The following is an 18,627-nucleotide window of genomic DNA, read 5'->3' as shown; positions in this document are numbered from 1 at the left end:
TTAATTCCCGCTATTCTACAACCGGTGGTAACACACCAAATATTAAATAGTTATTTCTCAATAGAGCAGGTATTCTAAACCTGGCTCTAACTCCGGCTATCCCTACAACCGGTGGTGGCACACCAAGTATCAAGCGCTTATCTTATACTTTTATAACTGCAGCAATACTTCACTCACTCTCAATCTCTCTCACTTTCCCCCCCCCTTCGCATTCTCCACCAATAATGTTGTGCAAAATTAAGCACTCGGGACTTTTTCAAGGGGAAAAGGCAGTATGCTGCATTTATTGACAGAAACTAAAATAATAACTAACTTAAACCTACACATACACACACACACACACACACACACACACGCGCCCAAACATACCAGAAAGCGTTCTATAGTTATATATAGCTACCAGTCCTGATTGTGGCTTGAGATCGTAGCTAGGGTTCGTTGCTGGAGTTCGTGGCTCGTGGCAGCTACCTGGCCAGGGAAGCTGGGCACGAGGAGAGCAGGGTCCTTGTCGGGCACGCACCGACGCTCTTCTTTAGATGATATGTAGAACGCTGTTTTTCCCCCCAAAGCCTTGAAATCTCACCCAGTCTTTTATAGGTTTTTCAGTTCTGCTGTGTCACGTCGCTTCTCTGTGACCCTTGATTGCTGGTACAATAGCAGACGTGACTTTCAGCTTGTTCTTTGATGTCTTTGATTAAGTTTGATTAAGTTTTTCTGGGGTGGATCCTTCTTTGCTTTTTGGGGCTATGTTCACACTCTTCAGCCTAGGATGGACTTCACACTTCATCAGGACAACTTCATCAGGACAAGCTGGCAGTTTGGGTCTGACTCACACACACATACACCCTCCATTCATACCTTGTTCAGATAACTATCTTATTCATCTAAAGGTTTAGAAAGGGTTTGACACAAGATGGAGTACATAGGGTCAAAATGGGGTTTTTACACAAGATGGAGTACATAGGTCAAAATGGGGTTTTACATTCACAATATGGAGTATGACTGAGAGAAGTTCAAATGTTACATGATATCAATAATAACCATATAGAGGTTGACACAAATAAGGGTATGAATTAAAAGATATGAATTAATCTACAGGGTTACAATTACAATTAAAAGCTATGAATTAAGCTGCAGGGTTACAATTACAATTTTATTCCTACAAGGACTGGAGGTAGGAGCTTAAGAGGGCAAGCCCCAGCTCAGGTGATGGCAGACCAGAAAGGAGAACAGACCTTCAGCACTCAGATCCTTAAGATAGGAACTACCCAGCTACCCTGGAGCAAGGGAAGATCAGATGTTGATGTACCCTGGGAGGGAACCGTTTCCCTCTCTTACTTGTGAACTCAGTTTATTTGCATTAATTCCTCTTGTTTTTTGTTTGTTGACTACCCTGGTAGGGGAGAGATTTTAAAGTCACCTAGCCGGTGGGCCAAGTCCCTGAACGAGGCAGACCACTGCAGACCCAGAGCAACCAGCAGTAGGAGATAGCTGATGGGAAGAATGCTGCTGTGTCACATCAGGCATACGGAGATGCTAGCGGAGAGTTATGTCCTCCTCCCACTCTCTTGTTCAGCTACCCTTGGTATGTGTAGCCCACACTGGAGAGGTGGATCATTCCACCATCCTGTTCCCCAGTGAAGACACACAGGATCAGCCACAATACGACTTCAGGTGTGGGGTGCCTCTGCAAGATTAATAGAATAATAACAACACAGCTCCAAGTGTTACTTTTGAGACTCATTCTATGACTCAGCAAAACATGTTTTAAAATATTTCTCAACTAAATTCAAATAGCAACTGCACTTGAGGAAACTGTGATATGCTCAAGAACATTGTCATGACCAGAAACAAGAGGCTAACTACAAATCATTACGAATTAATTACTCAGCTTTACACTATAGCCTGCATGCCAGAGAGTAAGCTTCTGAAAACTTCCTTCTGCTGTGATTCTTTAGAAGCAGGGATTACTAAAGGCAGTTGCGAACAAACTCCCTTTCAGAAAGATTTATGATTTAGTTATAAGCCCCCTTTCCCAATTGTTCTAGTAACCCTGTGCAAAAATGCATCTTGTAAAAAGCTAATCTTGCCCTCTTTTTAAGGGGCATATTTGAAAACCTATTGGCAAACAGGTCTCAGCAATGAACTTTTTTTTCCAAGCAGGGGAAGCATTTCTGCTTTTAAATAATGTTAACAGCTGTGTGTAAAGCCACACAGTGACTATGTCATCTTTGATCATTCAGTGAAATCAGATTTCATTGTTAATAAAACTTGGTATTTGGGATAGACTATTTTGGAGGTGGTTATGAGGAAACTCTAATATTAGATGTGTAATCAGGAGTCAATAGCTTTTTGTGTTTAATAGAATCATTTAGCATATATAATTTACTCCAATAAGAAAAGCTGAATGCTCACTTCATTCCTTGCTACAGCTCCTATTGATGTCAATGGTAAAACTCCCATTGACTTCAGTAATTCAGAATCAGTTCTATTAACTATTGGCCAAATACTGGAGTACCAGATGTGTAGGTATGAAAAAGCTGTGTTGGCTACACAAGTAGGCAAAAGAAGTAGTTCCCATATTCCGGGCAAGTGTGCATTTCCTGCCTGTTGTAAAGGAGATATCTGTTGAACTCAACAGTTCACTGTATAGGAGGAGTGAGGGTGGTCTAAGGTTGCTACCAGTCAATCTGTGCACACTATCCCTAAAGAGCATTGTGCCCAGCCCCAATACATGTTGAATAAAATCACCAACCCCCACACACTTTCAGTTTGGTGCCAATCATCTTGGGTTGTCTAACAACAAAAGGGAGCTATTGGCACCTAATAATACATTAGAGAAGAACTCTTGCTCTTGAGACAACAGTTGTGTTGTGTATTAAGTATTGGCTAAATTCCCCACTTGAACACCTTAAATACTGAAGGTGGTATAAATTCATATTGGTGGTACAGAGCAGAGACTGCTAATTTATGAGTAAAAGGGCATGCTCTAAGTCACAATTCATTCTCTAGTTTGCTCTTGGGGCACTGTATCTATGCACCATCCCTTGCTCTGGACAAATTGAAAAGTTACAATCTAGCCCTGCATAAGTCACCCTTAAGGTAGTGAGATGAGAATGGTGATGAGGAGTTCACTCCACACTGGCCCTTAAGAGGTTAATATAGAGTCAGAAGGGGGCCAATTAACTAGACAGGCCACAGCTGAGGGGAATCAAGTGGCTTAAGTAATCCTCTGAGTGAATGAGGGAGCCCAGCTGAAGTGCTGAGGGGGAGCCAAATGGGCTGAGTTTATACAGGCAGGAAGCTGGTAGTAGAGAAGCTGTAAGAAAGCAGTATGTAGCTACTTCATGGAGAAGGGAGGTTTGTCTGGGGCTATAGAGGTAAGTAGCCTATAGCTGTTCTTGAGGAGGAAGAAGTTATGAGGCTGGCAATCCTGGGTGGTGAGTGATAGACGCTGAAGAAAGAGCTCAGGGAAAAGTAGTGAAGCCCGGGAAGGAATAGACATTGACTGAAAAATGTACAGAATTTCTAATAATTTGAAAAGAGGTAATGACTGTCTGGATGGTAATAGAAAAGCAGTAATGACTGTCTGCAACTACGTGGCTCTTTCTATTGAGAGTTTTTCATCCTGAGTGGTTATACATCTGTGACTCATAAAATGTATGACAGTTATTGTTGTACAATAGTAATTACATTTGTTGGTGATAAAATACTGGGCATCAGATGACTCTACAAGGCAGATAGTAAGCCGAAAGAGTGAACCAGGCCTGGAATTCAGTTGCGCTAGAGACTATACAAATTTAGCGGTTTCTATCCTAAATAGCTTATGATACAGAGGCCTAATCCCATTAAGTTTTAAGCATGTGTGTAACTTTCTCTCATTGATGTAGTCTTGTTGTCTTGTCTACTACTGATATGCCATTAGTAGAATGCAAACATAAGCTCAAAATAACTTTGAAACTGCAATTTCACTGGAAACTTCTAAATACCCTTTGACCTTTCTGTGCCTAGGGTAGCCACCTGAAAATGCCAAGGTCAGGGCAGGCTGCAAAAGGAGAGCAGATCTAACACCGGTGGATCAGACTTCCCAACCAGCTACAAACTGTGCTTCTGATTCCCCAGATGGCTTATCAAGAAGCCAGTACACACAGCCCCCTTTACTGCATTTCAGTCTCCAGCCCCCAATCAGACACTAGGTCTAGTAAAGAGACCAGTTATTTAAACTCTATGCTCTTTACCAAAAAGGTTCCTCCTGACCCCAAAGGGTCAGCCACGGAACCAGATCAATATAAGTTTGGATCTTACCCAAAATACCACGCTGCCAGCCAATCCTCTAGTAACTAAAGGTTTATTATAAAAGAAAGAAACAAACAAACTACAAGAGAAATGTTAAAGGATTAAAGTAATCAGATACATACAAATGATTGAAAAGTCCATATATATCATGTTTCTAGAAGGATTGTGGAGTTTACAGGCTTGTATAGTCCCTCTGATATCTCAGTCTGCTTCAGTTGCAGATGACTTGATCCAGCGGTAGATAGGTGGCTGAAGCTGAACAGGATTGAAGACAAGATGGATCCCAGGCCTCTGCCTTTTTATGTCCTCTGGCACTTGCCATGCTGCTTATGGAATTTCACAGAATCCAAAATGGAGTCCAGAGTCACATGAGCAAGTCCTGGTGACTCATCAGGTATATCCCTGGCTTCTTCCCCTGGGTCCCTTGTACCTATCAATTTCTTCATGGGCCATCAAGCAGGCTTTTGTTCTGCAGCCATTCTGTCTGGGGTGTGACCCAGACAGCACAATTTGAAATACAGATATATCAAATATATCCATAACTTCCATTACACATATAACACATAAACATCATCTTACTTAACACTTTATAGCCTTTCTAACAATACCCGACATGGCATATCTTACATTAATTACTATGATTTTGACATACTGATGTCAAACAATATACTAAATGCCCCAACCCCCATCCAGCCAGCATGACACCCCCAACGCAAGACTGGTGTAGAAAGGAGTAATCAGAGTACACCTCAAGGGCGCCCCTTATCCAGCCAGTGTGACACCCTTTTATTGAAATTTAAAAGGAAAACAAATTTGAAATACTTAAATTTCCCACAAAAGTCTGGGGGTTTTTGACCAACTTTAGTGCTAATCCCAGGATCGGAGGAGTGCTAGGGTAACCTTTACCCACCACCTTTTTAGCCCCATCCCCCACTCTAGTCCTATGCTGAGCCCAGATTGGCCATACCTAAGGATTAGGGCCCCTGTGGAATTATTGAGGATCAGGGTCCAAGTAAGAAAACATGAAAAAGAACTGAAGTGTTTGAGGTTTTAACTGTGGGGTACAATAAATAACAGTTGATAAAGCCTTAAATCAGCACAACACATCTTTTCCTCATTTTTTTTTATCACTCCCTTTCCTGTTTCTGTTTCAATTGTTTCTGAAGAAGGCTCCATGGGCTTCCCCATCCTTTCTATATTATTTTAAACATTTTCATCATAAATTGAAGGTAAACATTTAGATCTTTTTACTCCTCCACAATTAAAATTTGTTAACAAACATTTCCTAATATCAGCAACTTTTGTGAAAGTTAGAAAGGGTGATTAAAAGCCAGTTTGTCTTAGTTGTGTGTGTGATCTTATCAGACCGGTTTTTCATTTCCAGATGTCATGGTTTAATGTGGTGTAAATGATACTCATTACCAGATGGTAAAGAAACAGCTTCAGGGTAGTATATGCTATTTAATTCTGCACATCTAGTGTCTATTAAAAAAGACTGGTCAGTGAAGTGTCTGAATTTTACAATGTACAGTTGGGAACGGAAGCCCTGAACTGACTTAGTGCACACTACGTGAGATGCAGCCCCCTTTTTATAGACAACAAACACCAGACCACCAATAAAATTATTCAAAATAAGACTGAGTGGTGATCATAATACTGCTATTATCATAACAAGGATAACTGAACATAAACAAAGGGTCAAATTCAGTTCACATTTACACTGCAGCATAGTATCTCTACTGAAAGTAGGGGATTTATTCTGGGTTTTCACAGGTTCAGTTGACAGCAGAATTTGGTCCTAGCATTCCTGTACTGACATAGCACTTGCTGGGAAGAACAAAGGAAATTCAGCACATATTAAAAGAACCTTTCACTGGACACTAAGGGCTTAATGAATTTTGCTTTCAGATAATGGTTTGCAATTTTGACTAGTCAAAGGGAGTTACATGCACATACCTAAAGGCAGAACTGAGCTCTTCTAAGTATTACCTGCCTCCTAACAGCATCCCTACACATTCCCTTGGAAACGGTCACTGAGTCAGAAAATATGGCATATTTAAGCAAAACATTATTTCAAATGCCCTAACTTTGGAAAATCCTATATTTTCCATAGAAATGAAAACATCAAGGTGCACTATTTAGCTTGGTGAACGAGACAATTGATTTGATGTTCAGAAAGCACCCCCAGGGCCAAATTCAAAACTAGTGTAAGCAGGTACAATGTCATTGCAATTCATGAAGCTGCATCCACTTAAACCAGATTTGAAGCTGATCCTCCAAGTTTAGTAGGGGCTTAGGCCCCTCTTCCTAAGAGCACTCCGGCTGTGTAGTGCAGCTCTACTGGTCTTTAAAGCAGGCAAATCCTGCTGGGGGAATCCTCAGGTGGCAGAGAACTCCCTTCGGGCCAGGTGGCTCCCTGGAACAGGGGACTCTCCAGCAGGCCTAGGGCAATCAGAGCAGTTTCTGACCCTTCTTCTCCCACAGCGGTCAGTGCTATGGACGAGTTTGGAGCAAATGTAGAGTGTTATCCCCTGTTAACATTTGATCCTTTAAGAACCATAACATGGGGCATGAGTTAAAGCATCCTCCAGGCTGTTCCAACCTATGTTGGGGATGGGGGTATAGGTCAAGGAGTGGTAACTGGCTCACTGAAAGTCGTCCTAGTGCTAATTTCAGATCTAATGTGCTCATTACCCTCTGGTAAGAAGAGGAACCAGGGGTTCTGGATATAATCAACATTTTTAAGGATATATTATGTGGAAAACTTAACTGATACAAAGTCTGTGGTAGAATCCACATGTTAATATAAACTCACTACCTTTCTAAGATATATGAAGTGTAGTTCATTATACCATATTTGCACCTTTGTATCATTTGATAGAATTTGTATTTCTGATTTTTTCCCTTATAAGTCATACTTTTGCATATTGTCTTGAGAAGAAGAAAAATGTTTTTTTTTAATAGTGAGTCACTAGTTTCAGCCCTCAGGGTAAATGGCACAAAATTCTCAAATGCTTCCATGCCTTTGTTTTTCTGCTAATTGCTGTTTCCTAACCTACTGATCTCCCTAATGTTCAGTGATGATTCTCCTCTGGTTTTTTTTTTTTTTTTTTTTTTTTTCTGTTCACCATCTGAGCTTTTTTTGTGGAAATGTGAGAGACAGTGGAAAGGAAGGAGCAACAGAGACAAAGTGAAGCTTCATTTAGGGTGCTAATAGACTTTTTTTTTTAGTGATTTATCCAGTACAGGAGACAAACTAAAGGGGCTGTCTATACTCAAAGCACTGCAGCTGTAGTGCTTAGTGAAGATGCTACCTATGATGATGGGAGGGTTTCTCTGGTCAGGGTAGGTACACCACCTTCCCAAGAGATGATAGCTATCTTCATTAGAGAAGACCTCACAACAACATAGCACTGTCTACACCAGGGTTAGGTTGGTGTAACTGTCGCTCAGGGATGTAGACTTTCCACACTCCTGAGCAATGTTGTTATATCAACATAAGTTCCTAGGGTGGACCAAACCTAGGTGACAGATACTAATTGCAAATCTAGAAAGGAATAGCTGACATGACAGCCCAGCTGACTGAGGATGTGACCCAGTATAACGATTTGCACTAACTCTAATGGGAGTTAGATCAAACCCTGAATTAACGAGAGAGACTGAGGACAGCAATTATGTGAAATGTGGACCAGGCAGGAAGATGACTGGACAGAAGACAGTTCTTATCAGCTGATCTGCTGTAAAGGTGCATACAAATAGAGAGTGGGGCTGACTGTGTTTCATAGGGTGCAAAAAGATGCAGGAAAATTAGTCTGCCTTCAGAAGGAAAAGATAATGTGCCACTGATCTGATCTCTATATTGTGACAGATTTTCAGAACTGTTATGAGAGGGGAAAATGTATAGGTTTAGGCAGCTATAATTAGTATGCTACTGGAACTCTGTGGAATAGCTACAATAAATTCAGAGTAATAGAAGTGATTATTAGGGTAAGGAGGATTTGATCTGAAAGTGATCTGTTGAAGGTCAGTAATTTGAAGGTATATATTAATCAGCCACATAAGTAAATATGTTCCTCTCCTTGTTCAGCATTGTTGTGAGCCATTTTACAAAAGCTGCATCTGGACGTAGACACATTTGTAATATGATACAATAGTGAGCCAGGAAAGGCAAACTGAAAAATGTTTGCTGAAGACTAAATATTTAGTGGGAGCAATTTATAATGTAGCAACATTGGTTTATTTCATTACTTTGCAGAAACATTTCCACAGATGTCACCGTCATCTTATTTTTGACACTCCCCTTCACCAGGTGTAACTGATTTCTTCTTTTTTTTTTAACATGGGCAGTGGGTAGTGAAGTTCCCACTCCCTATCCTAGAAACCTACTGAATGATATGCCTTAATGCTACCTTTCCTATGAATGGTCAGCTATCTTCCCTCTACTGCCTGGCTCCTGAGCTAAATGGAACTTGGCTGGCTCCAAGAATTTGGACCAGGAATATGTTTACACAAATACTTGAGCTACCTTAAGGTGCTTGTCAAGGACAGTGAAACTCCAGCTTGTGCCAAATGCAACAGGTGGTCTCACCTAATGGGTCTTGGATGCAAGTTATCTGGACTTGCTGATTTGAAAACATCTGTCTTTAGCAGTTTCTATTCTACAACCTACAGAAATACTAGTGGAATGGAAAGAGTGTTATATGCTGAGGTTACATCTGTTTTTTTCCTAAATACAGAACAGAAACACATAGTCAATACTTCTATTTTCTGCATTATTGATGAGTTTATAATTTCCATCTAGTAATGGACCATTGTCTGGGATTGTCCTATCATTGTCAGGATTCTTTTTGTTGCTAATATATTATAAAAACTCCTTACTGTGCATAATTCTGCTGGCCATATATTTTTCCTTGTGTCCCTTTGGTTCTCTTATCAATTTTCTACAGTTTCTAGCTTCTGATTTGTATTAATTACTATCAAACTTTCCCTTTCTTTCATTTGTTATGTAATTTTCTTATTAGCTGCCTTCACATCCTGTTCAAACAAGGTCACTTTTTAACCATACAGCTGTCTTCCTTTCTGTAGCTTTTGGGGCACCTGGTAAAATGTTCTTTAATGATTCCCAATTATCATTCACATTCTTCTGATTACGTTCTTCTTCCAAGCCAACTTGGCTAAAAATTGTTTTTACCTTTGTGAAACTAGACCCTTTAACATGCTGTGTGTGTGTCTTATATATATATATATATATTTAAAAAGACCTGGTCTAGACATTATTCTGCTTACACATTATAAATGTGATCACATCATGATCACTTGTACCCAAGCTACCACTAATTTTTTAGTTCTGTAATCAGTTCCTCTTTATCTGTTAGGACAAGGTCTAATAAAGAATCCCCCAGTGTTGGTTGCAACATTATGTGAGTTACAAAATTGTCATCTATAATGTTTAGCAGGTCCTATGATGTTTTTGGTACTGGCAGCATGAGACATCCCTCATGTCACTCTATTGAAGTCTCCCATGGTCAGTTTTTTCTACACATGATGGGTGCAGGAGAAGATGGTCATGCTGTTTCCTACTGTGATTTGATGGTCTTCCACAGACACCAACTAATACCCCATGTGGTATTTTTATCTATTAGGACATTGACCCATAAGCAGTTCAAGATCATTGTCTTCCACGTTAAAAGTACACTTGTAGCATGACCCTGAGAGAAAGCTAAGAGAGAGGGCTTTAGGTAGAGTGCTGGCTGGAAAGAGGCTTGGAATTGTGTGCAAGGAAACTGTCTTGCTGTTTGATTCCTACCATCTTCAAGGAAACAGAACTTAGTGCACAGTCTTTGTAAATAGGCATGTCGAGGAAATTCTCACTCCATCAATTTCTTCTCCAACAGGAAAAAAACCCTTCAAACCCCCAAATATTGGTTAGCTGCTCCAGTAAAGAGGGATAACATTATTTTAATTACTTAAATTAAATACAAGTAGAGGCAGTATAACACCAAATACTTAAATAGGTTGTGTTCTTTTTCTGGATGGAGATTAAGTTCATTTACATGCATCCCCATTATGAATTTCAACCTGTAAAACATATCAATTTTAAAATTGCAAAACTGATGGCCCCTTTCCTCTGAGCAACAATTTTATATTCCCCTGTTGCCTCTTCATGTCTGGTGAATGTAGTGGGCTCCTTTCCTGTGTATCTTTGCATTTCAGGACTAATAATTTTAAATCACTTTTTATTTTTCTAGCCATAAATATATCGCAGCATAGAAAATGCAAAGTCATAGAATAAAATGCACATTGCAACTGGAACTGATAGACAGTACATTAATTAGATCCTTCCTCCAATCTTAAGGTTCAGTTGTGTTTTCATAAAGGAAGGAGCATTACATGAGCATTACAACTAAATATACGTCTGTTATTAGGCGTTGGGGGGCAGATTCTTGAAACTCCTATTTTCTATTCTAATTCCTAAAAGTAAACTGGATAGAGAATTTAGTGTGGAGGGGTGCTTTAGAAATCATTCATCTATTGTAAACATGTGGGAGGATGCTGTACAAACATTAAAGTAGCTCTAATCACTCTGCACCAGAAGAAGCAGTTACTCTTCCCACCCCCTCCCACCTGGGTGGGGGAGGGAGGGGGAGAAAAAACCCTGAAGGGAAGAGAAGTAATCCAAAAAAAAGAGAGAATATGAAAAACAGGTTCAAGATGCAATAGAAGGATAACCAAAGAGGAAGACTAATGGACAGCCTTAGGGAAGAAGTTCCACAAAAGGGTTGTTAACAGAGGGACCAGCTGTAGTAGGAGTCTCAGGACTGAAAAGAATGGCCATGCAAGACCAACTCTAATGATGGAAGGTTATTCAAGATCAGGCCTGAATTATAAAGGGCAATATATACCATTAGTTGAATCTGTTGGCTACAGGAGCCAATCACAATTTTGCAACACAGGTTGCAGTGTTTTTCTTCCCTATGAAAAGAATAAGAAGGCACTCACATTCTACAACTGCTGCTCTCCAGATAAATATACCATACTAAATGAAAGGCAAAACAAGGCCAACACAATAGATGAATTCTTAGCAACTTCTGATAATCATAACAAAACTGCTCTCTGATAAATAAACACAAGCTATGTGGTTAATCCTTGTGCTACACACATGTAGACATCAGAAGAGATTGAATCCATAACCCTTGGATTGTAAACTGTAGTTTACTAATAACTGAGGTAGAGGAAAACTTCCTCTAGCTCTTGATGGTAGGACTTCTAACATTTCTGTGGGATAGCTAGTAGAGGATGAAATAATCAAATACAAAACTAGTGCCTGAGCGCTTGAAGTGAGAGCATTTTGCCATTGATTTAAATGGGACCAGCATTATCCTTTATCATAACATTTTACAGCTGGTGACACTCCAGGACTGAAAAACCCTGCACCATATAATATGTGCTGAGACATCCTCAAACCCAGAGTGTTCTTAAACAACAAAAAAACCCGACAATCACCATTATTTTTCCCACACACCATACTTCTGTAGTATTGATTGCTAAGTTACATTGTAGCCACTAAATTTACTCTGTACAGATGTAGTAAGCTTATTCATCTTTCTGTTGGACCAGATGTTCCTCAACCACAGGTCAGTCATAAGACTTAGAGGGTATCAATCCATATTAGTACAGTAATTTACTAACTCATCAGTAGCAGGAGCTTTGATGTCCTACTGTCCGCTGTGCCTTTTTAGATACATTATGAGGGAAGCAAATCCATCTGCCTCCTCTGTGGAGGGAGAGGGTGCTACCTGCACCACCGTGAATGTTCACCAAGAGGTTGGGGTGCTTTTGGATTCTGACCAGGTGTTTTACACTAGCTGCTCATGGGGTATCTCTGCAACATGTTCTGGGGTAGGAAGAACAGCAAGCAGGGGTGCGCCAAGGAGACACAAGCCAGTCAGACGGGATCTACCATTATGCACATCCACTAACCATTGACTTCTGTAGACTGGGTCCTCAGGAGCAGCTGTAGCTTCAGGGCTGCACTATCATTTGCAGCTTGTAGTGGAACACCTACCTTTGCAGAACCCCCACATGGCAAGTCTGGCTACTTGTTCTTGCCACAGAGGGAAAATAGTAAAACGTATTTCCAGGCTTGCTAATTCTGCACAGCCAAAGGAATGGCAGTGCAGCAGCAGAATCTGCAAAAACTGTATGACCTTTTGAAGGCAGTGAGACAGGATTTATCCATACAATTGTCATGAATCTTAATGAAAGTCACTTGGCTAAATGCCTCACAAGGTCTTTGAAAAGGTTGGGGTATGAATATGGCACCAGTGTATATACTTAGAAGATACTGGAATGAGACTGGTAGAAAAATCAGAGGGAGAAAGCCAGAAGGAAAATGGGATGAAACTAACTCTGATCAAGCAATTGCAGAAGGAGAGAATGCAAAGCTCTGTGGCATTTTTGCCAGTTCCTTTGTGATGGCCATTTTATTCCCTTTCTAGTATTTGCAAAAATCATCAAATGATTGGTATCTTTCCTGTATGGGAAAAGGTGAAAATTCTTCAGCATACCCGAGTCAAGATTGGAAGGATATCTGACTAAAATCACTTGGTGAGGTTCTGTGGCCTCTGTTATGCAGGAAGTCAGGTTAGATATTCAAAATGGTTCCTTCTGGCCTTTAAAAATCTATTGTCCAATGGATGTTTTTAAATCCATGTTTGAGGCAACTATGGTTGCTCTGATTCCCTTGATACTGGGAAGCAATCGTAGTTGTATTTTTCATGAAAGCCAGAAGAAAATTTTTTTAAAAATTAAAGTAAAGAATTCTATTTCCCTCTTGACTAAAAACCAGGGCTAACTGAAAATATCCTAGTTAATATTTATAATGTTCTCCCCTCAGGTGGAATAGCTATTACAAAGGACAACTTTACTCTGGGAATATTAGTGGTTTCCCTATGGAGTTCATCACAGAGCAAGGTGGACAAAGTCCCCGGAGGAAAATGGATGAATCAAATGGAAGTTGGAGTCGTGATTTTGTTTGATATCTATGACCTTGAACCAGAACTTTAGTGTATGTAGACAAAAATATCAAGTGGATAAATATACTAGGTGTCTTAAATATTTTTTCCAGTATTTATCTTAAGTGCCATAATTTATTGCTCCTAAATTAAACTTGGCGGATATTATCTTTCTCTGAAAAGTGACCTATGTAGAGAAAATATCATACAGTATTTAATTTTAAAATATACATAGTGGGGAAACGACATAAGGCATCTTAATCAGAACTGAAATAATATTCTTTTGACTAAGACCTGGATAAAGTGAAGCATGTGTGTAACTATTCCATGTGAGTTGTCATTACAATTTACACATCCAGATATTCTTAGCCAGGAATGAATGCCCACGTTGCCTGGGGAAGCACTGCTGCTACTACCATTTAAAATGTGATATTGTTCACTGTAAGATTCTTTTAGAGTAAATCTAGCATCTACGTATACATTAAGTTTGTGCATGACACAAAGCTGGGTGAATGCCCCAGCTCTGTATTTCCAACCTTCTGTGTCTTTCAATCTGGCATTCAGATCCCCTCAGCCATAGGGAATAGGAACTGCTATCTTGTGAAGGTTAGATTCTGGTCACACCACCAGAGAGGTGTGTCCTCTTTGAATTTGCACTACTGTAACCCTTTTCTGATAAAATTTCATTTTCATGCTTGCTGTCATCAAACTCCTTCAAAATTACTGCTCTACCACACCCTAGAGAGTATAATACACATTCACTCTCCTATTAATACACTGAAGCTTAATCTCTCTGTAGACTGATAATGGTTTAATTTTGGTGTATCCAGTAAATCCTGAAACTAGGAAATTCATACTGAGGGAAAAAAAAGAAAATATCTTAAGAGATTCATGCACAACTAAATTATTTATAAAGGGTACTTAGGCAGAACTTGCAAAATTTGCACTAAAGCAAATGTATATTTGTGTGCTCAAAATAGGCAATTGCCTTGGCCATCTTATCAATGTCAAGGGCCCTCTAACTGTTTGCTGATGTATGCAATGGCCTCTTTTAAGAAATGTATACCTCCCTAGATATGAAGAAAATGTTGTTGATCTGAAAAAACATCCTCATGAAATTTTTAGATTCAAATAAAATGGGATCCTGATCCAAACCACTGATCTAAATTTGATTTTTCAAAGTGAAATCACATCCTGTTCTAGTTAACTTCTAGTATGCTGAAAGTGTAATGGAGGTATTTATTTTGGTGCTGTTTGAAAGATGAGCCATCTAAGTTTAAACTACGCTGTGTGGTATCCATGCAGTAGTGTTTCCAGTCAGCTGGTTTACAGTTTTTAATTTTTTGCACAACTTTTGTTGAGCTGCCAGAAATGCTTGCAGGGTTCAAACTGTCCTTGGCAGTCAGTGGTAGTGTTTGTTTATATAGTAAAATAAAAGCTCACTCACCAGGCAAACAATGTGGTAAATAAGATGCTTAAGAAAATACCCTTCTTTGTGGCCCTAGACTTTCCAACATTTCCAGACTCAAAATTCAATTTTGTCTGAAATAAAAATAGCACTTTATGGGATGTTATACAAGACATTTTTATGCTTCCGTAGATCTTATAAATGAAGACAAATCAGGTATCTGCAAACTAGATGATTCTGTCCTAAAGTGATTGTTCCAGATCTCATAGGTGGGAAAACAATGTTTGTTTAATAAGGAAGCACAATGCATAAGGACTTCAAGTATGTATTACCTACTGTATGACATAGTCAAAAGGCTAGGTACCATCAACTCTTTTTTGGCTTACCTCTGTGAAAATCCTCAAACTCATTCAATCAAGGACAATTATTGCACCATTTGCTTGTGTTTTTGCCATATGACAGACCTCTGGGCTTATTAAGCATTGCAGTTCATCCTGATTGCTACCAAGTAATCCTTTGCAGACTTGTAAATCAAAACTGGCTGATTTTCAGCAGCATGATTGTCATGTTTTTCAAAATTTTCTAATTAAAACTGCATGAGCGTGCAGTTAAAAAGAAGTTTTCCTACACTAAAAATTAAGTAAATTTTGGAGCCTGAGCAAAAATGAGATTCTTTTGTATTTGCTTTTCTTTCTTTTTTTTTTTTTTTAAAGTGAGTTTTTGGTATTTTCAGACTGTTTCCTACATTTGTCTTTGAAACCCTCTCTCATGGTTGACTTAGCAGCATCAGCTTTATGAGCAATGCTATTTGGCTGGACCTTTTTAAACTATGCTACAAGTGTAGGTACGCTAGTGGATATTGCTGTTTATACACTTAGCTAAATGTTTTTTAAAACATTATATAAAGTGATCTGTGCTAAAAAATATTTCTTAAAGCTTAAAAACCCATCAGACAAGACTCTTCTTTATGAAATAGATGAACCTCTACAAGCTGAATCCAGGGAGAAATTAAAGTTTCATACAGTTGAAGGGGCAGGAAAACAAAATTACTGTGAATAACTGTAGATTAACTCTTTGCTTGCCTAATGTGTTTCTATAAAAGAGTTGACACTTTTTTTATCTCGGTCCCACTGGAGCTGCCACAGTGAGGATATCTTCTGGGTATTTGGTAAACCTTAGAGACCCTGAGGGACCTGGTTTGAATTTTGACTCTGGTCGTGTGCAGACGTACATTATTCCATTCACTAGTTTAGTAAACCGCTGCCAATTAGTAGCATTCACTTTAATGTTGGGTTGCTATTTGGCAGACACACAAATCTCAAAACAAAATATAAATCACTTCAAATTGCTCCACCAGGTCTCAAATTTGGTCTTCAGAGTAATAAAGAAATGAATGCATGATATATGGGGTGGCTCCCCTTCTTTCTCCTGCTGAAATGACTATCTGAACTATCAGATGGCTAAAGGTAAAATTCAGAACCACAGGACCCCAGAAATTAGAGAGACACAATAGCCATTACCATCTCCCTGACCATGCAAGACGTCACATGAGCATTTCCTTTGGGCTGGCTCTCACTTACCGAGCGATTCGGCAGCAGTCAACGGGAGTTATGCAAACTACGCAGAGTCGTTTGCATAACTGACGTCAACTGCTCTGCTTCCCTTCTGCGCGCTGTTCTCACTGTGCTGAGCCGACGGGAACAGCATTCCCGTCGGCTCAGCGCTACGCTACTTCAGGGGGTGGACTTACTCAGTCGACTTCCTGATTGATTGAGCAGGTCCCACTGACCGCTCAATTGGTCAAGAAAGACTGATCTGCTGGCGGCGATTTTTGCCACCGTCAGTCTGAACATAGCCTTTGTGTGTAGCAGTTGCAACGCGGTCAAGAAAAACCTGATTTCTTAATTGTGAGCCTGATGGAGATATGAAGGAATCTGTGTGTGGGAGAGGTTTAAAATGAGTGTGAGATTTTTTTTTTTTTTTTTAACATATCCTGGATGAATTGGCTTCATGAAATGCTAAACATAGCATGTGTTAGCACATCAAAATAAAATGTGGGTTCCTTAAAATCAGCCCATCCCTCTCTCTCTCCCACTTCTTTGCCTTCAACTTTCCTGCTTACAAGATACATTAACAATAATATTCTTGCCTTTGGCTCAAATTCTGCTGTTCATCATTGTTTCGCTGGCAGTGTTGGCAGAATAAACACTGAGCAAGGAGTATGGGATACAGCTCAGAAAAGCAGTATGAACCAATGGCTGGGTGATTGAACACAGGGAATCTGGGATTTCTTCCCAGCTCTGCCATTGACTTACTATGTGATCTGGGGCCAATCACTCGGGCAAGGACTCCACCACTCGGCCTCCTGTGTCTTGTCTATTTAGATTGTAAACTCTTTGGGGTTCTTATTATTATCCTTGTGGTAGCATCTAGGAGCCCAAGTCATGATCTGGGCCTCATTGTGCTAGGCTCTATGTATGCACAGAACGACACTTTTTCCCCAAAGACTTCCTATGAGTTTGCATAGTGCATATCAAAATGGGAGCCTGAGCTCAGGTACATGCTACTTTATTGCAACTAAAAATAAAATATGAATTAAAATGAATCAACAGGAAGCAGACACCTGGCTTGGAAAACTTCAGTCCACATGGCTTAATTTTGGCAGAGTTATAAATAACTGAAAACAGAATAGTTTAATAGAGTGTGCTGGGCAACTTGACCCCTAATTGTCACTACCTGCATTACATATAATATGCTATATACAATATGTAGGAGGGAAAAATACTGGATATTTAGTGTAGGCAACTGACACGATCAGACTGAAATTGTAAAGGCATTATATTAAAAAAAAAAATCTTCCTTTGCACATTCAAGTACGATGTGTTCATAAGTGCAAGAGCAATGGGGGGAAAAGTGATGTTTCCTTTACTTATTAATGACCGAGATCAGGTTTCAAGCCATCATTTGCAAATAGTAAGAGAGACATCAGGAAACAATCAGATCAGGTTTATCATGACAATTTTGCAATGTCAAATTGTACAATTAAAAAAAAAAAAAAAAAAAGTATTTTCAAAGCTTTCATTGTATATACGTATCTAATCAGTAACTCAGAACTTTATAGTTTGAATGAGCTGTTAGTTAGGAAATGAGTACTGTGATCTGGTCCCTTTTACTCTTTCCACAGATTTGGCTCATTCCTGAGTCCACGATAATCCAGATATTGAAACTGAAAGAAGGCCTTTCTGATGAGTCTGTGTAAAGCATCAGTTTTTGATTATGTGTAATCAGCACTGTATTATTCATAAACTGACCTGACAAATGTAATTGACCGGAAATCACTTGATTCTAAATAAAGGTGTCTCAGAAGAAGAGGATAATATTTTGTTTGATTACTTGGTCTCTTTGACATTTTTCAGCCCCCCAAAAAGTGAAGAATAAGTATGGTTCCAATTGTATTGAATGAAATAAACTTTAAAAATGTCTATGTCATATCTATGAAATAGCTGGTTAAGAGTAGTAACTCCCAATTTGAACCTGAATCAGCAATTACTTGAGAAAAGTGTGCTTTATTGCTTTTAAATCACTTTCTGAAGTCCTACTCTAAGGATTAATAAGATGGGTTACATAGACATGTCTGACTTGAGAACAATTAAGTTTTACTAAGATCCTATGAGCTCAGTAGAAAGAGAATCAAATGCACCAGGATGATTAGAATTTCAAAATCTTACATCAGAGATTACAGTGAAAATACCTTAGTGGTTTAAATTGTTGAAAAATAAAAACCATGGTAATAACATCTAAAGTTGATGTAATGATTACAGTTTCTAGTTTGAAGGTGAATATTTTGTGACGCATTAAACTTTTATTTTAAAAAGCAAATGAAGAGGCATATAAAAAAGGGCAGACTTA

At 39.2% G+C, this 18,627-nt stretch overlaps 1 long non-coding RNA gene across 1 annotated transcript; it reads left to right on the top strand.

Moving 5' to 3' along the window:
* Positions 1-3,338: 3,338 nt before the first annotated feature.
* Positions 3,339-18,034, top strand: LOC137141346 (uncharacterized). Its single transcript, XR_010916594.1, has 3 exons — positions 3,339-3,380; positions 13,193-13,363; positions 17,903-18,034. It is a non-coding gene; the product is annotated as an uncharacterized lncRNA (long non-coding RNA).
* Positions 18,035-18,627: the final 593 nt, after the last annotated feature.

The sequence above is a fragment of the Emydura macquarii genome, unplaced genomic scaffold, assembly GCF_026122565.2.
Source record: "Emydura macquarii macquarii isolate MOO-44397 ecotype Brisbane River unplaced genomic scaffold, CSIRO-AGI_Emac_v2 contig_3044, whole genome shotgun sequence".
NCBI classification, from domain to species: Eukaryota; Metazoa; Chordata; order Testudines; family Chelidae; genus Emydura; species Emydura macquarii.
Note: the sequence above shows the minus strand (reverse complement) of the source record. Positions and strands in the feature narration are given on the sequence as shown.